At 38.5% G+C, this 16,497-nt stretch overlaps 1 protein-coding gene across 18 annotated transcripts in view; it reads left to right on the forward strand.

Annotated features, from left to right (window-relative positions):
- Positions 1-16,497, forward strand: part of LOC128867489 (myocyte-specific enhancer factor 2) — a 205,278-nt gene that overhangs the window by 135,758 nt on the left and 53,023 nt on the right. Inside the window, exon 1 of one of the 18 annotated variants that reach the window (XM_054108726.1) lies at positions 15,593-16,136. The exons of 15 other annotated variants lie outside the window; for them this stretch is intronic. The gene's annotated coding sequence lies outside the window, so the exon portion shown is untranslated. Of the gene's footprint in view, positions 1-15,592; positions 16,137-16,497 lie in introns of those variants that run through there. 2 more of the 18 variants (XM_054108727.1, XM_054108731.1) reach the window with 2 other exon arrangements.

Below are 16,497 nucleotides of genomic sequence, written 5' to 3' on the forward strand. Positions count from 1 at the left end.
CCAATCCAAATCGGCAGTGTTTTTATGTATGTGTGTGTGCACGAACGCCTTGTAGCCATGCTGTGCAGCAGCCGCATTTCAACACGGTGATTTTGTTTACTCGCCCGCCACCTTGCAACTTCAAGTCGAAACTGTCACAGAACTGCTTCTCTCCTGCTTGCCTGCTACTTTGGTTTCTCTGCTTAAAATTTCCATCTTCCATTAGGTCGTTTGCACGTTTGCCCTTTTCAATTTCAATCAAACGTAAAAATGTTTTCGCTGTTATTCCGCCCACACTCTGCCCGCCAGCTCATGAATGGGAAAAGCAATCCCATATATTTACTACCTGGAGTTGTTTTTGTGCTTTGAATGATTGTTACACTTGAAATTTTGTTTGATTTCCTCGATTTATTATTATTTAGCTTACTGCTGCCTCTGGGATAATTATTTCAAGACTTTCTCTGCATGGAATCACGTTAGTAATGGGTTTTTCCACGTCGGAAGCGTATTCTGTTCGGAAACTGCGGAGCATACGACATTTCACCATAAACTAAATGATATGGGAAAAATGCGTTTCTTTTTTTTGGATAGGGTAATAATGAGATTCTTACGGAATGAGCCAGATCCAGAATACAAGGAAAATGTTGACAACCTCTCAAGACATCAGACATGGGTATCAGAATGTCATTGAATGTGAAACTTTTGCGTTCCTTCCTTGTCAGATGAATATGGAAAGAGTCTTCTACAGAAAATCAAAGGAGGAAAGTCTACGAAGGAAGTACTGCCCTTAGGGTTGAAATGTACTACAGAAAATTCCTCGTTAAATTCTACTGTAGAAGTCTGAGGACAGGAATTATATTTGAAGTGAGTTTATGCATAATATTTTCAATAAATCAATTATACATTCGAACAAAATGCTGAAACTTGAATCGCCCATAAAACAAAGGTGCGACCCTCTGAACAAGTACAGTCTCCTCTTTCATGTTCGTGGTGAGTAAAATGTTTATAAAATTTTTGGATTGTGATATTATTTATTAAAAGGCAGTTGATTTTGTTCAATGAGAACACCAAAGTTTTGACCAAAAAACACTACACGTGCAACTTCAACGCTCAAAAAATTAAGTGAGACAGTGGTGTGTGGCAGTTTGTGCCTGTCGAAGTAGCCTCTGCTTCTCTTGTCTTCAAATCTCGGTAATCTAGCTAAAGCGTCAGAACATTAGTCGGCCGCTAGCTGATAATTTAGCACTATTCCCTAGCAGTTTATGATGTCTTATACTATTAATTACAACAAAAACCAGTCATTAGCGACTATTCAAAATTTTTCAAATTTTTTTCTCTGTGTACGACTATTTGAAACTTTATGTCAGGTTCCTTTGGCTGCCATCACAAGTGTGATAACAGAAAGACAGGTGCCTCGGATGTTGCGTAGGCGTTTTTCTCCTCGTTATTCAATTTGTCTAAAATGCCACACACACACACCCGAGTTCTTCTTAGATTTCCTGGCTCTAGTTTTTTGTACTTTGATATGTATTTGATATCGGTATCTGTTGATTTCCCCATTTCTCATTTTCAAAACTTATCCAAACGCTACTTTGCATATTTTTTTCTAATTATGTGTGGAAGTATAAGGAATAAAATTGATTTAATTACCAGCCAACGGAATCCGTACAAACCACACGCATACCGAAAGCAACGAGAACGGAAATCAAGAACGAAAGGAGCGTTCGAGTTGCCTCCAACTGATGGATTGGAGTGCAGAAGAAGATGGTGCAGATTCATTGAAATGGGAAATGACAGACATTTTTAGCTTGTTTGTAAGTTGGAAAATTGGGTGATTTCGTGGAATATTACAGCGATTATCCTCTCTAAATGATGAGTTTTATCGTTGGATTGGTTGCTCTTTATGCCGCCATTCATTGCTATTCTTTGTGCTTCTTTATGTACCCTTGTTTTGTTGTCTTTCTCACCTCGAATCGCTTCTTTGTCATTTGGTTCGTCCTTAATATTTCGAATTCGTAATTGTAAAGTAATTAAGAGTGACTGCAGGCTAAAAAAGTGGTCACGCATGCAACACATACAAATATATTTTAAGCGAAATAAGTTTTGAAGATTTCTTTGGAATTATGGAAAAGTTTCTGATTGATATGTTTCAGTAAGTGATGAATTTACATACATACATATGTGAGCATTTGTCGCAAGCAAGCCTCACGTCTTTTAGATATCTTCCATATGGAGATGATCGAGAATATTACACCTATGTGACAGTTGAAAAGCAGAAGAAGAGTTTAGCGCTGGCCTTTGATTCTAATAATTTCTTCTGGTAGCGGAGTAGATCCTGTCTGACGCTTTAAAATACTTGCTTTGTTTATCAATTCTCATAGTTAGCATCTGCTTGTCTGGTCGTTGGGCCTAGAAGAAGACTGATTCCAGATATTTGCGACAAGCCAATTTTTTGTTTGCTTTTGTTTAAGCATATCAATGCTGAAGTCTACTCAACAGACACGAAACCATCCATTCGCATAATGTTACCAGAAATAATTTGCTTTTTTTCTACAAAGAATTAGCCGAAAGTTTTCGAAAAAGGTCCACCAAACTTCCACACCTCCAAGTTAAAAATTCTATCACATAATGGTTTCTTAGTTGAATTGCTAAGTCCGCAGCTTATTAGCTTCCTCACCTTAAATTTTTCAGGCCCTGCTATTGCCAATTAAAGCCGGCTAGTGGAACTATGAGTTCGTTACATGTAACTGAAGATCGAGTTCTACGCTAAGAATTGATTCACCGCTATCCACATTTTCTAGATCTGGCTCTCAGCAACAATTATTTATTTCCAAACATGAGTCTTTTTCAAGGATCACAACCCGTTACCAGATAAAGGCTGACTGCAGCAAGCCTTGCCAGGCGTCTCGGCTTTGCGCGCGCCTTCTCCAATTTGTTACACCAAGGATAGGGTCCCTTGACTTGATCCTTCCATCGGAGGCATGGTCTTCCCCTATGTCGTTGCCTTCTAACTTGTCATCTGAACACATTCTTTGCTGGAGCTTCTGCATGCATACGCTCGACGTGGTCTAGCAAGTATTAAATATTTTAAACACCTCTGTAAATCTTTTTCATTTAAAAACAGCAAAATGTGGTACAAATGCGTGAAGTGAACGGGAACTAAATAAAAAAATAAAAGAGATTTTGATAGAAAAATGATATTGGTGTTCGATTACATATTTCGGATATGCTCTGGAGAACATTTCCCAATGAGCGATTTCATTCAGGTGTATTTTTTCGTGAAACCACTCGTCACATTACTTGATGAATGACGCATATCAGCGGTTTTAATGCGATTAATGAAACATCTTTTATCGGAAGCAGAATTCCATGAACAAATCGGGAGTCACTGCAAAGATCTCAGACAGACTTTAGTTTTCCTAAGTATCAGTGCACTACAATCATTAAGGATTTTGTGGCAATCGCTCGTTAACTTTGAATTCTTTGCGGATATGCGGGCGGTTGTGGTCATTCCGTGGAACAAAGGGAGGTACCTGGTATGTACCTACATGTGCTTGAAACCACATACACATGCATTCGCTTATATGTTAAGGCTCCTACTAAGAGTGGCTGAAATTACAAAAGTCAATGCAAACGCTGCGTGAGGGCAGTTGCACTGTGCCTTATTGCAGAAAGACCAATGGAACAGCTTGGAGACGTCAGCACAACACAGCATTTCACAATTTGTTGTTATTTTATTGCAACCAATGTTGTTGTTTTTTTTTTTTTTGTGGTATTTGCTATTAATTGCTTGCACTTCTTATTTCCTCTACTCCGTGGCATATATGCCGTTAGCTAGTCCTTTTTAGGTGGATTCCTTTGCCCCGACTCTGAGTTCATTACGCACACATTGCCCGTCACTTACGCATGTGCAAATGTTGTGTACCTACAGAGGCAAAAAACAAAAACAAAGATAAAACACGGTATGCATCAGTGTTATGTACAACAACACTCACTACGGCGGCTCCGCCACTCAAGGCGTGAATGTGACACACATGTCTGCAATATGCGTTACAAGTTACAAGCGTGAGCCGTGATCGCAGTCGTCGTGGCCGGGGCCATTCGATGCATTGATGCAACATATGCTTAACGCCTACTGGCTGACTGGTTGGTTGTTTTTTACTGCCTCTTTCAATGCCTGCGACTGCGGGGACTAATGTGTGCTAACTGTGACTTACTGCCGCCGGAATGCTCCTTCGCTGCATCTGCTTCTTTTCTGCATGTGCAGCAAGGGTAGAAAAGAAAAAGGCGATGGCAAAAGATTCGCTGAACAATTTCGTAAAAATCTGAAGTCGTGGCACATTAAACATTTTTCGAGAAAAAAGTGCCATATAAATGCTGGGAAATTGAAGATGTAAAAACTCAGCGAAATGAGAAGTTGAATGAATGAATGGCTGTTTACACCTCCACTGTAAAATACTTCGTACTCTGGAATCTTTTTGTACGTTTTGTAATCTACTCTATCCTTCACGAAACCTAATCCAAGCCCAATTCTGTTCATTAAATCTAGGATGGTACCGGGTTTGTCTATGCGTTTGTGCTTCTCTTCCAACTGTACCAGGTGAAGATATTTATTTCTTCTTCTCGATATGACACCGCATTCAAGAAGCCGTGAATAGGTGGTTAGTGTCGTGCGGTGTGCCTTCACTGCTGGACATATATTGGGTATGTCGGGGTCGATTCTGGATAAGTAGGAGTTTAACCTGCTACCGTATTCAGAACGCAATTGGGTTAAGTTACGCGGGTCTCGCGAAGGAGCTGCAATAGGTGGTGGTTGAACTCCGATAGCGGCATTCAGAGATCGGGAGTTTAGGAAGAAGGTATGTGTCTCCCGATGAATGTCGTTTAGCTTTTGTCTGTCTGTCCAGTAGTTGTAATGTGTTTTGCCCTGGATTTCGTCAGTGTAGTTGAAGAGATACGGATTGACCATTCAGAATGTCAGTAAGCAGTCCCTAGAGATACTTATGAGATGTTTAAATATGTTATGATTACATCCTCCTAGAAAAGACTTGGCCTGGTGGCATGGCAGAAACACACACGGGGATTTGCCATTGCCTGCCAGGGGGCGACCGCTATTAGAAAAACACTTTTTCTTCTTTTTGGTCTTTCACCGAGATTCGAACCTACGTTCTCTCTGAGTTCCGAATGGTAGTCACGCACCAACCCATTCGGCTATGGCGGATGAATAGGCAATACATCCGCTCTATCGTTCTCGGCTATGCCTATGTGGTCCGGGATCCGTATGGGTTGAGTGCAATTGCATACTCCTAATAAGTTTAATCTTCCTATACACTACAATACCTTTGAGGACTCAAACTCAAGGGATGAAAGATGACATAAACTTCAAATTTGGTTTGAGGCCAAATATCCCAACGCCTATACCAGTATTTTGCTGGCGTTTCCTCTCAATAGAAGGGGTGCAATAGTTTGCCTGTCTTGAATTTTTGTTCTAAAACTGACGACCTTTGAGATATCATCTCTTGGGAATGCTCAACGTTTCAATGTTCATAGTGATCACATTTCCTTGTAAGATCAAGCTCTGCCTCCACCGTAATGCACACGCATGCTAAGCGCTGTACTATCGATAGGAGGGTTCTCGTGACCTAAATATTTCAAAATTGTATTCCGAGTTATCTGGTTCGATCTTTCAAAGGAAAAAATCTGTAATTTAAACTACTTTCTTTGATAGGCCTTCTGTGTCCGCGTTTCACATCCATATGTTGCCACTACTCGAATCAGTGTTTTATATGTTTTGATTTTCGTTCTTCTACTCAAGAGTTTGCGTTTTAAGGCCGGCGGGCCAATTAAAAGGTCAAAAAAATCGATTTTTTTTTTCCTGAAATCAATAGCTTAGATATTCAAGAACATAAGACACAAATTTTCAGAGTTAAATTCCAAGTATTTGCAGAGCTACAGAGCCGAGCGTAGTGCGGCGTCGAGCAACCGTGCGCTTATTGTTGTAGTGCTCCGCCCATTGACCATTGACTTTGAAGCGCGTTTTCTCGGCTTTTCATTTTCACGATTTTACCTAATTTATGTACACGATTGCAAAAAAACTAAACGAGCTATCCATTTCATTCAAAATGCGTTATCTTCAGTATTGTTTTCTCTTCTATGTGAACTAAAAAAACATCCAAAAAGCGACTTTTTTTACCCAGTTGAAGAGTTTTTTTTTCCTTGAAAAACCACTTTTTTTTTCTACCTTCCCCAAAAATTCGAATTTTACGTGTTTCTCCCAATTTTCTTAGTTCACATCGAAGATAATTACATCAAAATTAATAATCTTTTTTTTTTTTTTTGTTTTCAGATGAAAATTGCAAGTTGTATCTTGTACAGAAGTTGGATACTTCAGTGGCAAGGCGCTCTGGGAATCTATTGATAACTCGGCTTACAATATATTGTTGGAGATTGTAAAAATTTTTTTTTTTAGTTCAAATATATATTAAACTATCCCCAAAACTTCATTTGGCTAATTGTTTTTTTCTCATCCTACAACGCTTCGCGAAAACTACTGAATTTAGGACATCTAATTGGCCCGCCGGCCTTAACAGTTTAACGTGGGCAAAATATGCTTTGTTTGCAGCCTACCCCCGGTCTACTGAGAAGCAGTCCTAGATATTTAATTTTATCCAAGCTTTCAAATTTATGATCACCAATTGTAAGGTCTGGCGCTTTTCTCAGCGTATTAAATCTTGCAAGGTATTTAGTTTTGCTTCCATTGATTTTTAGTCCAAAGAATTTTGTTTATATTTGGAGTGCTTGGAATACTTCTTTTATAATGTTCAAATTTATTGCGAGGAAATCAGGAAATAAATAAAACTGTGGAGGAGCGATCGTTCTTCGCACAGAAAAATAATTTTTATTATTATTATCTTTTTTCTACTACTTTTTTCTAAAATTTAATTTTTCTAGACTTATAAAATTTTTTGTGGGCCCTTTGCTATAAAAATCTTAACTTGGATAATTTCAATATTCATGAAAATATGTGAGGAAAATCATAGGGTTTGTTTGGTTAGCACTGACAAGGTTTATAAGTTAAATTACAGATTTATATTTTCCGAACTCACATGAAATTTTTTTTAGCTGATTTTTTTGTTTTCTGATGTTCCTTCTGTTTTGCTTTATTGTTATTATAATTTGGCATTGTTGTAGGAAACGTTTTTGTTTTTGTTCTTGTTCTTGTTGTTCGTGCCATGCCACACATGTGTGCACAGTTAGTAACCATAACTACATTACTGCATAACTGCATACTTACAAACCCATATCCGCGACTGCCTTGTTTCCTAGTGCAGAGAGTTAGTTGCATGCAAGAGTAGTCTTGATTTACTGTTAGTCGATATGTACTCGCACACATAAAAATCTATACGCATCCGTTCTTAAGGGTATGTATAGAAGAACTCTTGTATACACAGCTTGCAGTGGAAAAGTGAACTCGAAACAGGACTAGTTCCATACCAGTTCTTTTATGAATGAGTGCCTGCGCACTAATTTCACACTAGTATCCCTGCCAGACATACATATGTACATACTTTAATTAATTATTGTGCTCTTGCGGTGCCAGTTACTAGTCGGTGAATTGTAAAACAAAATTCTATGGCTACGAGTTCCTATAAGGCTGGTTCGAATTGATGCAAATTCCGATATATTCACCTTGAGGCTTATTAAGACCTGCAGTATCTGTTCACTGATAGGTGCGATCGCTAGCGGCTGTATTCTTAAATAAAACACATCAGGGTCTGCGGGTGTGCATATTCAACATCTCTCTCATTTGTGTCCCACCGCGCGCTGATGGAAGGGATCTGTGGTCCGACAGTCAAAATCCATAATCAACTGATTAATATTGAATGACCTCGCCGAATCCTGAAACGTGGTAGTAAAGGTGCAAAGTGCGCACGTACGTCTAATATCATCAAGGAAACCTCGGCGTCAGAGAGTAGCAAACTCACAGTCAGCCTGCATTTCGCTACCTAAGTCTCGCTTCTGCTTTTAGCCAACACAGCTCGACAAAATGGAGAATAAAATGAGGTCCAACGTTTGCTACGAGGAAGCTCTACCGGGAGTTAAACATATAAGAGAGTTGAATGGTGTGAAGAGCGAAGAGAGAGGTAAAAATATGTGTGCGCGAAGATTTGCTTGATTCTATGGTGGGAAAACAAATTTGAGGGGAACTTTGGCTGCCACGTCACTAGGGAGATTCGGCAGCCGAATTCTGCTCGACCATTTTACATGTACATAGTTACACACTCGTTTATTCCATCGCTGTTCAGATACCAACGAAGTGTCTTTGGTTGATTTTTTCGTATATTATTAACATAATCTCAATTTTTTTGTAAACAAATCCCAACTGAAGTCAACTCATCAGCTAACTTATCAAATTTGCTCAGAGCCGAATGACGGTCTGCTACATAGACCACTTCTAAGGCTTCGTCTTACAACAGGCGCCAATGGGCATTTGTTTTACTACTGTCGTAGTCTTCAGTCGACTCGATTTCCTGCGGGGCATTTACTTCAAAAGTTGGTAGCCTGACGCACTTCTTTAAGGCTTCAAATTGGCATTATTGTAGATGCCTCTGTGTATGAACAATTTACATATGGGCTTATATTTTACATACATACGTACATACTAAGTTTCATATACTTTTTATACATAGATACATGAAAATTTAGTAGTTCATTTACACATACCTAGGCATGTATGTGTGTTTGTATTGCTCTACTGCATTTTTCTCCTCTGCATGTGGCAAGTTACAAACTGCCGCTGCTTGAAGACCGAGCTCAGCGTAGGTATAAAGATTTGTATTTTGTTTTTTTAAATTACTTCTATTGTGGAATCACCCCCTGCCACTCTATCTCTTATTATTTTCGAAAATTGAAGCCACTACAGAAGCAAGCACTCATTAAACATTTGTACCTATGTGTGTATGTAAATATGTATAATTTGTAATAATTGATCTAGATTAAAGTTGTGCTTAATGGGATATTTGCTTATAAATATTATTAGTATTTCAATTCGAGGACATCAATTTACGTGAAGAGCAATATGAGGGCATGAGGGCACTCTTATAAATGAGTTATGATCACAACCAATAATCACCAACTTACAATTTTCCAACTCAAAAAGAAGAGTCAGAATGCTTACAGCTACCAGAGCATCTGCTTCTTTGAAGCGATGCTATTCCCATAAAAAGTATAGGGGTTGTTGTTATTGTAGCAGCGTAAACGTTCCTCATTTATGTACATGGAATGCAGGAGATAAATCCGGGTCGTTCCGGTAACGAATAATCGGTATGGTATGGCCCCAAACATGTTTATACCATACATTCAATTCAGCTCGATAGCATCTTAGATTCATGAAGTATGACACCACTTTTACCGCCAAATGTGTAAACTGTATCAAAATTAACTCTTGAAATACCTGTAGATCTATGAAAATTAAAAAAGAGGTTGTCTGTAAAGTCGGTTTACTGACGATAGTTTAACGTGACAACGTCATAAGAAAATATTGACGGAATGGTTGCAATTTTCAAAACAAAATTTTAATTTTATTTGTTTGATAGATATTTTGTATGGATATAGAGAAGGAGGTAGAAGGAATCGCAATGGAATTGATCAAGTTACATTTACACAAACGTGGAAAATTACGAAACATTTATCAAATTCATGAAAGATATCTTCAATTTCGATTGTGCATCAGAGGTTAATAAGTCAACAACACTAAGAGGCACCATCATCGATTTGCCTTTTTCAAGACACTTTACACTCGAAACACTCCCTTTCATTTTCTACTTTTTCTATCATCGTCCTATTCTCAACAGAGAAATGGTTCATTACCATGCACACAGGAAGAAGGCATATGCAAATACAAGTATGTGAATTTATATACAAAGGCGCATATACATACATATACATACATATATATGCTCACTCAAGTAGCTCTCTCGCTTGCAGTTCAAGCACATTAGCTTACATTTGCTTGCGTACGGAATAGATTCGTATATTTGATATGCCCATATGATTTGTATGCATCTTTACATATAGATTTGTTCTTTTTGCAAATTGCGCGAAATTGTATATGGATATGCATGTATACAACATATCTTATAAGGTATATGGTAAATATTATATTACCATACATTTTTTCCTTCATATATAATAAAAAAATTAATAATAATAACATTAAAACAACAGGTATTATTAACAAACTTGGTTTTATTTTAAATTCTTCAAGTGAATCAAATTAATAATAATCAATAAGAAGGCATATGCACATACAAATACGTGAATTTATATATGTACATATGCGCATATACATACATATATACGCTCACTTAAGTAGGAGAGAGCAAGATGTCGAACGTTGCCGTTCGTTTGCTTTGTTTGCTTTGTCGTTCGTTCCGCGCTATCGCTTGCAGTTCATTCAAGGTAACGGCAATGAGCAAGGCAACGACAAATGAGCAAGGTAACGGCAATGAGCAAGGTAACGACACATTTTTTCGTGCGTGCAGCCTGTTAAATCGAATTATAAGACGTTATCACGTCAAAAACAAAAATAAAATAGCTTGAATTTATTATTTTGACCAAAACTTATTAGGCGAAGTTTTTGAATATGTAGAATTGGGATGCTAGAATGGATCATTAGGACACAGGGTGTATTGTGGAACGTGCTCATAATTGCCAGATGTGTAGATTTTACATTATTTGCATTTAGTATTTTACAGTTTGGATAACTAAACGTGTCAGAAATTTGCGAAAACTTTATCGAAGTATTATAAGATTATTTAAATTTAAAAATTTAACGAGAACGTAATGAAGACATTAAATTTTATTCAACATAATTACAAAACACCAATTGAGTTTGCGTACATTGGAAACATGTTCGGTATTTGCGCGAGTAATTCGGAAGACTTTCCCGCGAAAACAATTCTGCATAATATCAACGCTTAGAGGGCAGAGATCGGGTCTCCATTTTGTTGCCAACAGTTCAGTATAAGTGGCACTCGGAAAGGGCTGAGTGGTCTAAGGCAGTATTCCAATGAATTCAAGAATAACCTGGCATCGCAAAATGGAGGAATTTTTTTAGGGAAATTTTGGAGAAACTGCGTATTAAGCACATCACAGGTTCGAGTGTTCATATAAGCAGTTCAAATTCAAATCTATTTGGTATAAAACATTTGAAGTCCCGACGGTCAAAATTACGCCAACTCTTATGGAGCTCAGAGTAGAGAGAGAGAAAAAGTTAAAAGTTGATGGAGAAAACTTGCACAACTATCTTAAGGGCAGGGGGCCAATAGGTCATTGAGAGATGATAGAAGATACTTGCGTAACAGTAGCAACATAGTAGCCTATACTATGGCCGCAAATAAACAAGAAAAAGACAATGGAATTGCTTAGCCTCTTAAGAAATGATTTCTCGAAGGTCGTGGCTTGAATAACCGGTGATTGGCTATTTGGCAGGCATTCCTTGAGAGTAGAAGTTTTCTCCCATGAATACTGTTGTAGAGATGAGGAAAAGGAAGAAACAGCTGAGCACCTCCTTTACAATTGTCTAGCCTTAGTTAAAATCAGAGCAGGTTTTCTAGGTAGATAGTTTTTCAATTCTCTTACGGAACTGTCTATCGTGGGGACTGGACCAATCCTGCGCCTCATAAGAGCCACAAAATGGTTCCACAAACAAAAGTAAATGAGATTCCCGTGTAGCACAGTGGTATCACAACGGACCTGTAAGGTCGTACAGACCAACCATGTTCTAACCTAACCTCAGTGCACGAGTTGAGCGTTATAAAGTTTACTGGCTTCAAAATATCAAAAAATGGCATTTCTTTGGATGTATCTCATGATTTCTTAGGCTACGTTCCGCTGAAAGATATTGACATTGAAAAACTTAAATCTATAAATTTGACATCTGAGAATGGTCAACCATCCAAAAAATTTAAAACTTCTAATGACGATGAAAGCGATAACGAAAATACCGAACATCAAGTCTAAAATATTGTAACGCCTTTTCAATTTTAAAATAAAAATAAAATAAGACAAGTTAATTTATCAAGATTTATTAAGGAATGTACTTAGGTTGGCTGAAACTGGTCGTATACAAACCTCCAAAAGGAAGAGGTCAATCAACTTTGTATGAACCCCCTCTTAATCAGTTGCAGTACAAAAGAGAATTTGAATGGAGAAATATAAGAGAGTTGGAAGAAAAACAGTACTAAAGGCTTTGAAGAGCAAGCGAATTGGCTTGAACCCCTCCTTGGAACAGAACTATGAAATAAAATTAAGAAGAAAAAAAAAGTAAATTAAATAACTAGAAAATTGTGCTAGGTGCGAGTAAATGAGGCACAAAAGAAATATGAAACATATGTACACAGAACGAATGACCGCAAGGGTATTGGATGATAGGCAATTGCAAAAGAGGATACAGAACAAAGTAACGCAGAAAATCCGATATTAGTAGAATTAGCCGATAAGTAAAACCAGCTGATACGAGAAGGGCAAAAGTAGGAAATAGAATAGTCTCGGAGGGGAGGGAAAACGTGCGGCAGCGCGCAATGACATTGAATTTTAAACTGGCGGTAGGGCGGCTGGTGGAAAACGCTTACGCACTCAGCGACCGAAGGAAGGCGACATACACTTGTAGAGTAAGGGAATGTAGCAACAGCACAAAGGGATGTGCAGCAGAAACAGCTGAGTGCACAAGGACATAAGTGGACAGCAATTGGTAAGCTGAATGGGGGTGTCTGGTCTAGCGAGTGAAACGAACGATTTTCCAAATAACGTGGGAGAATAAGTGCAGAGAGGCCGTGTAGCGAGTTAAAGAAGAAGGTGACTTTGATGTCGCAAAAGAGCGAGAATATTGGGTACAAACTTTTAGAGTTGGGAAAGTAACGAGTAGATAATTTGGATATCTTTATTTCAGAGAAAGTAAAGCTCATATGAATATTGTAAGAAAAATAGTGTTTGAAGAGCAAATAAATTAAAAACACAACAACAACCAACGGAAAGTTCCCACTCGCAAATATCCGATAGGAAGTCAACGCCAACACAGCGACCCAATCGCTCAGCTGTTCTTGGATACCGAAGCCCAGCGATGTCCTACTCACTGATAAACAGCCGCACCTTCGGATATTCGTTCTTTATTCGTTTTACCGAGGCAGCGTGCAACGAGACGGCACCGGCATTCATTCATATAATCGAAGAAAATCCTGGAAGCACCGCATTTGGCGGAAACTGTTTGTTGCTTGGGGTGGGTCAACGGTGATAATGGAAAGAAACTGTTGCTGGCACAATACAAACCATAATAACATGGCAAAGAAAATCATAACAAAAGCAACGCAACAACCATTCCAGGCCTCACAGCGACCGGCTCGCTGCATCGTTTTGTGTATGTATCGGTTCTTGAATTGTTGTTGAGCTGTGACCCAGTGTGTGGGAGCTGCGCGGCGCACACAGGCTTTCCAGGCGCATGCACACATTTGCACAATTAGTGTTATACTCGCAATACACCTAAGCAGCTGATAGGCGCACATACCTATACATGCAAATGTAAGCTAATCGCCATAAGTGTGGCCAACGCAACACCGACCGCGACTCTTCTTTTTCACTCGTGCTGGAGCATCAACCCCTTGGCTGCAAAGGTGTGCTTATTTCTTTATATGCGTATGTGTTAGTGTACGTAGCGTTTATGTGTGTGGGTCTCATCGAGCGAATGCCCCACCGCAGGGGAAAGCAGTTGTTTCGTTGTGGTTTTACTCTTGCTTTCGTTCTGAGCGCCTGCGGTCAACTACAGTGCAAATTAAATGAGAAAAATCTCAGCAGCGCATGTGCCATTAACACACACGCGCGGTAACATACACTAACTACGCCTACATCCACACAGATTTCGAAGTTGTTACTGTGTGGGGAATAAATGGTCGCGTTGTTGTGCGTGTGTGTTGGCTTGTTTGCGTGCGCGCCAGTATCAATAAGACAAATGCAACAACAAACACTCTGATAAGCCGCTCACCGAAAGTGAAACAAGAAAATACGAAAAGAACGTGATACGAAAGCAAAAGCCAGCAAATTTCTATTAGTCAGCAGTGCTGCCATTCCTTAGTTTTCGAGAGAAGTAAAAGCGCAAAAAAGTGAAGTGTTTCGGAGCGAGTAAGCGAAGCGATGCCCACTAAGCAATAAATTTGTATTTTGTAATAAACTGAATTATAGCAAAAAAAAGGCATCTTTTAAAAACCCACTACCTGCATGAAGCAGAAAGGACGACATGAATCCGCGTTCCATTAATCGGGAGAGAATCTTGGGGATATGCAACTTGCAGTCATGGGGGGTAAGCAATAAAATATGGTAACAAGTCTCGCATGCCCGGTTGTGCCGTGTCTTATAGCCTAGACATACGATGGCATTAATCGGGATTACCGGCGCAGTTTAAAATTGTAGTGTGCCAGTGATATAGTTAGTGAACAGCAGATTTGCTAAATGGATAGTTTTGCCATCAAAAGATGGACCGAAGGCAACAAATACTGGTATTACCTGCCCTGATACTAAGAAATAATTATTTACTTACACTGCTCCAAAATATTAAAACTAGCATTGCATCCAGTCTTTCTTGTTTTTCTCTTCAAAAGTTTCATGACGTTCTCAAATTTCGGAAATGTTGCCATCGAAAATCCACTTGTATTATGAGAATTAAGTCTAGTTGTCAATCCGCATTAATTACACTTCATTCCTGAGATGATTCCGCATTAAGTCACCATTCCCTATTAACACTGTCTAGCCTATTATAAATCTTTCAGTTTGTAATAGTTTAAAGTTAGGCTGAGATGTTTGGAAATTTTTTTTTAGAGAATTTGAGAGCAAGTTTAATTGTTTTAGGACTTTTCAGGTACGATTAATGCAAATAAATGCGCTTAAGAAAAAAGGTAAGCTCAAACACACTATTTGCAAAGTCAACGGCAAAGGCGTTTGGTGTTCAAATTATCTATTCTGTCATAATGCAGATAATGGTAAAGTGCAAATTAGAAGAAAGAAGTGCGAATTAGTGATGGTAAAATTATAACGAAGTAAAATTGTGATAAAATAAATTTCCGCGTTTAAGATCATTCCAGGGATTCCAATTGATTTTTTAAATTTATGCTTTAAGAGTTAATTTTTAGCATTTGTCTTCTCCTATGCTAATCCTATTTTCATATGCTGCATTTTCAAGCGAAATATAAATAGTTGTGCGAAATATAAGTTGCTCGACTGGCCTTTTTGCAGGTGTTTCTATTTGTTATTGCTTTGTTAATTTTTGATTCTTTTGTTTATCTAACGATGCCTTTTATCTGTGGAGAGTTATGTGATAAGCTGAGGACGGTCTTGCAAATCGAAGTGAAAAACTTCAATTGAAGTGATGGCGGCAGCACTGTTGATGACATATCCCATCAGCCGTTCGGGTGTACTGCGCTGCCTCTACGCTCGCACGCATACCTATACATAACATTTTCACACATGCGAGCATGTAGGTGTACGAGTATATAAGTATGTGCGCCTTCACAGGCAGGCAAACAGATAGATACTTCCGTCATGCTGTCGCTTGTCGCTTGCTAATCGCGCGTCCCACTCCCACACACACACACACACTTACAAGAGCACACGAAATTCTAACTGTGTTTTATGCATGTATGTGTGTTGGCATATGACTGGCTCTCTCTTTGCGCTGCTCAGCTCAGCTGACTGGCTGCTGCTACGGAGCTGTTAGCTCGAGATTCACCGTTCGTTCGCTCGCTTGCTCGTCTTTTTTGCTTGCCGCGCTCGCCTTTTTCTTTCCGGCCGCCACGGCTTCTTGTTGGGTAAAGACAAACTTTTGCGCTGTTGATGCAACATTCGAAAAACGTTACGCACGGTGACCGTTAGACGCAGTGACTCGCAACGGATCGACAAACAGCTCAGCTTTGCACAGTGAGGCAAACGGTCCGTGTGTTCAATAATACTACAATATTTAACTACAAAACCGCAACTTCTGCATTGTGTTTAGCGCGGTGTGCCGATTGAATATTTCAAGAAAATATATAAATAAATACATTACAGAAATATATTCTTAATTATACTTTTAAACAAAGGTGAAAAAGCGGAGAGGCAAAAGCAAATGAAAGGTGTTTAGACAAAACAAAAAAATATATAAAATAAAAAAAAGAATAATTCGAAAATAATTTTTTTTTATTTCGTGATTTAATTGCTAATATTTTCGCAAATCGCGCATTGATAAAAATGTTTTTTCGGACTAAATGCTGCGATGGCCAGCACTAAAGAAACGAATGCCCAGAAAGCTAAAAATAAGTGACGCCGTGAAGTGTTAGCGCAAATTTATTTTCGGAACATTTTTTAATCATTATTATTGCTATGTAATTGAAAAGTAAAAAAAATAAAAGTAAAAATAAATAAGTAAATAAATAAATAGAATTTTGCGGCACGCGTAATTTTGATATTAGAAAAGTATTTATAAATAATTTTGCA

This window comes from Anastrepha ludens, chromosome 6 (assembly GCF_028408465.1).
Source record: "Anastrepha ludens isolate Willacy chromosome 6, idAnaLude1.1, whole genome shotgun sequence".
Lineage (NCBI taxonomy): Eukaryota > Metazoa > Arthropoda > Insecta > Diptera > Tephritidae > Anastrepha > Anastrepha ludens.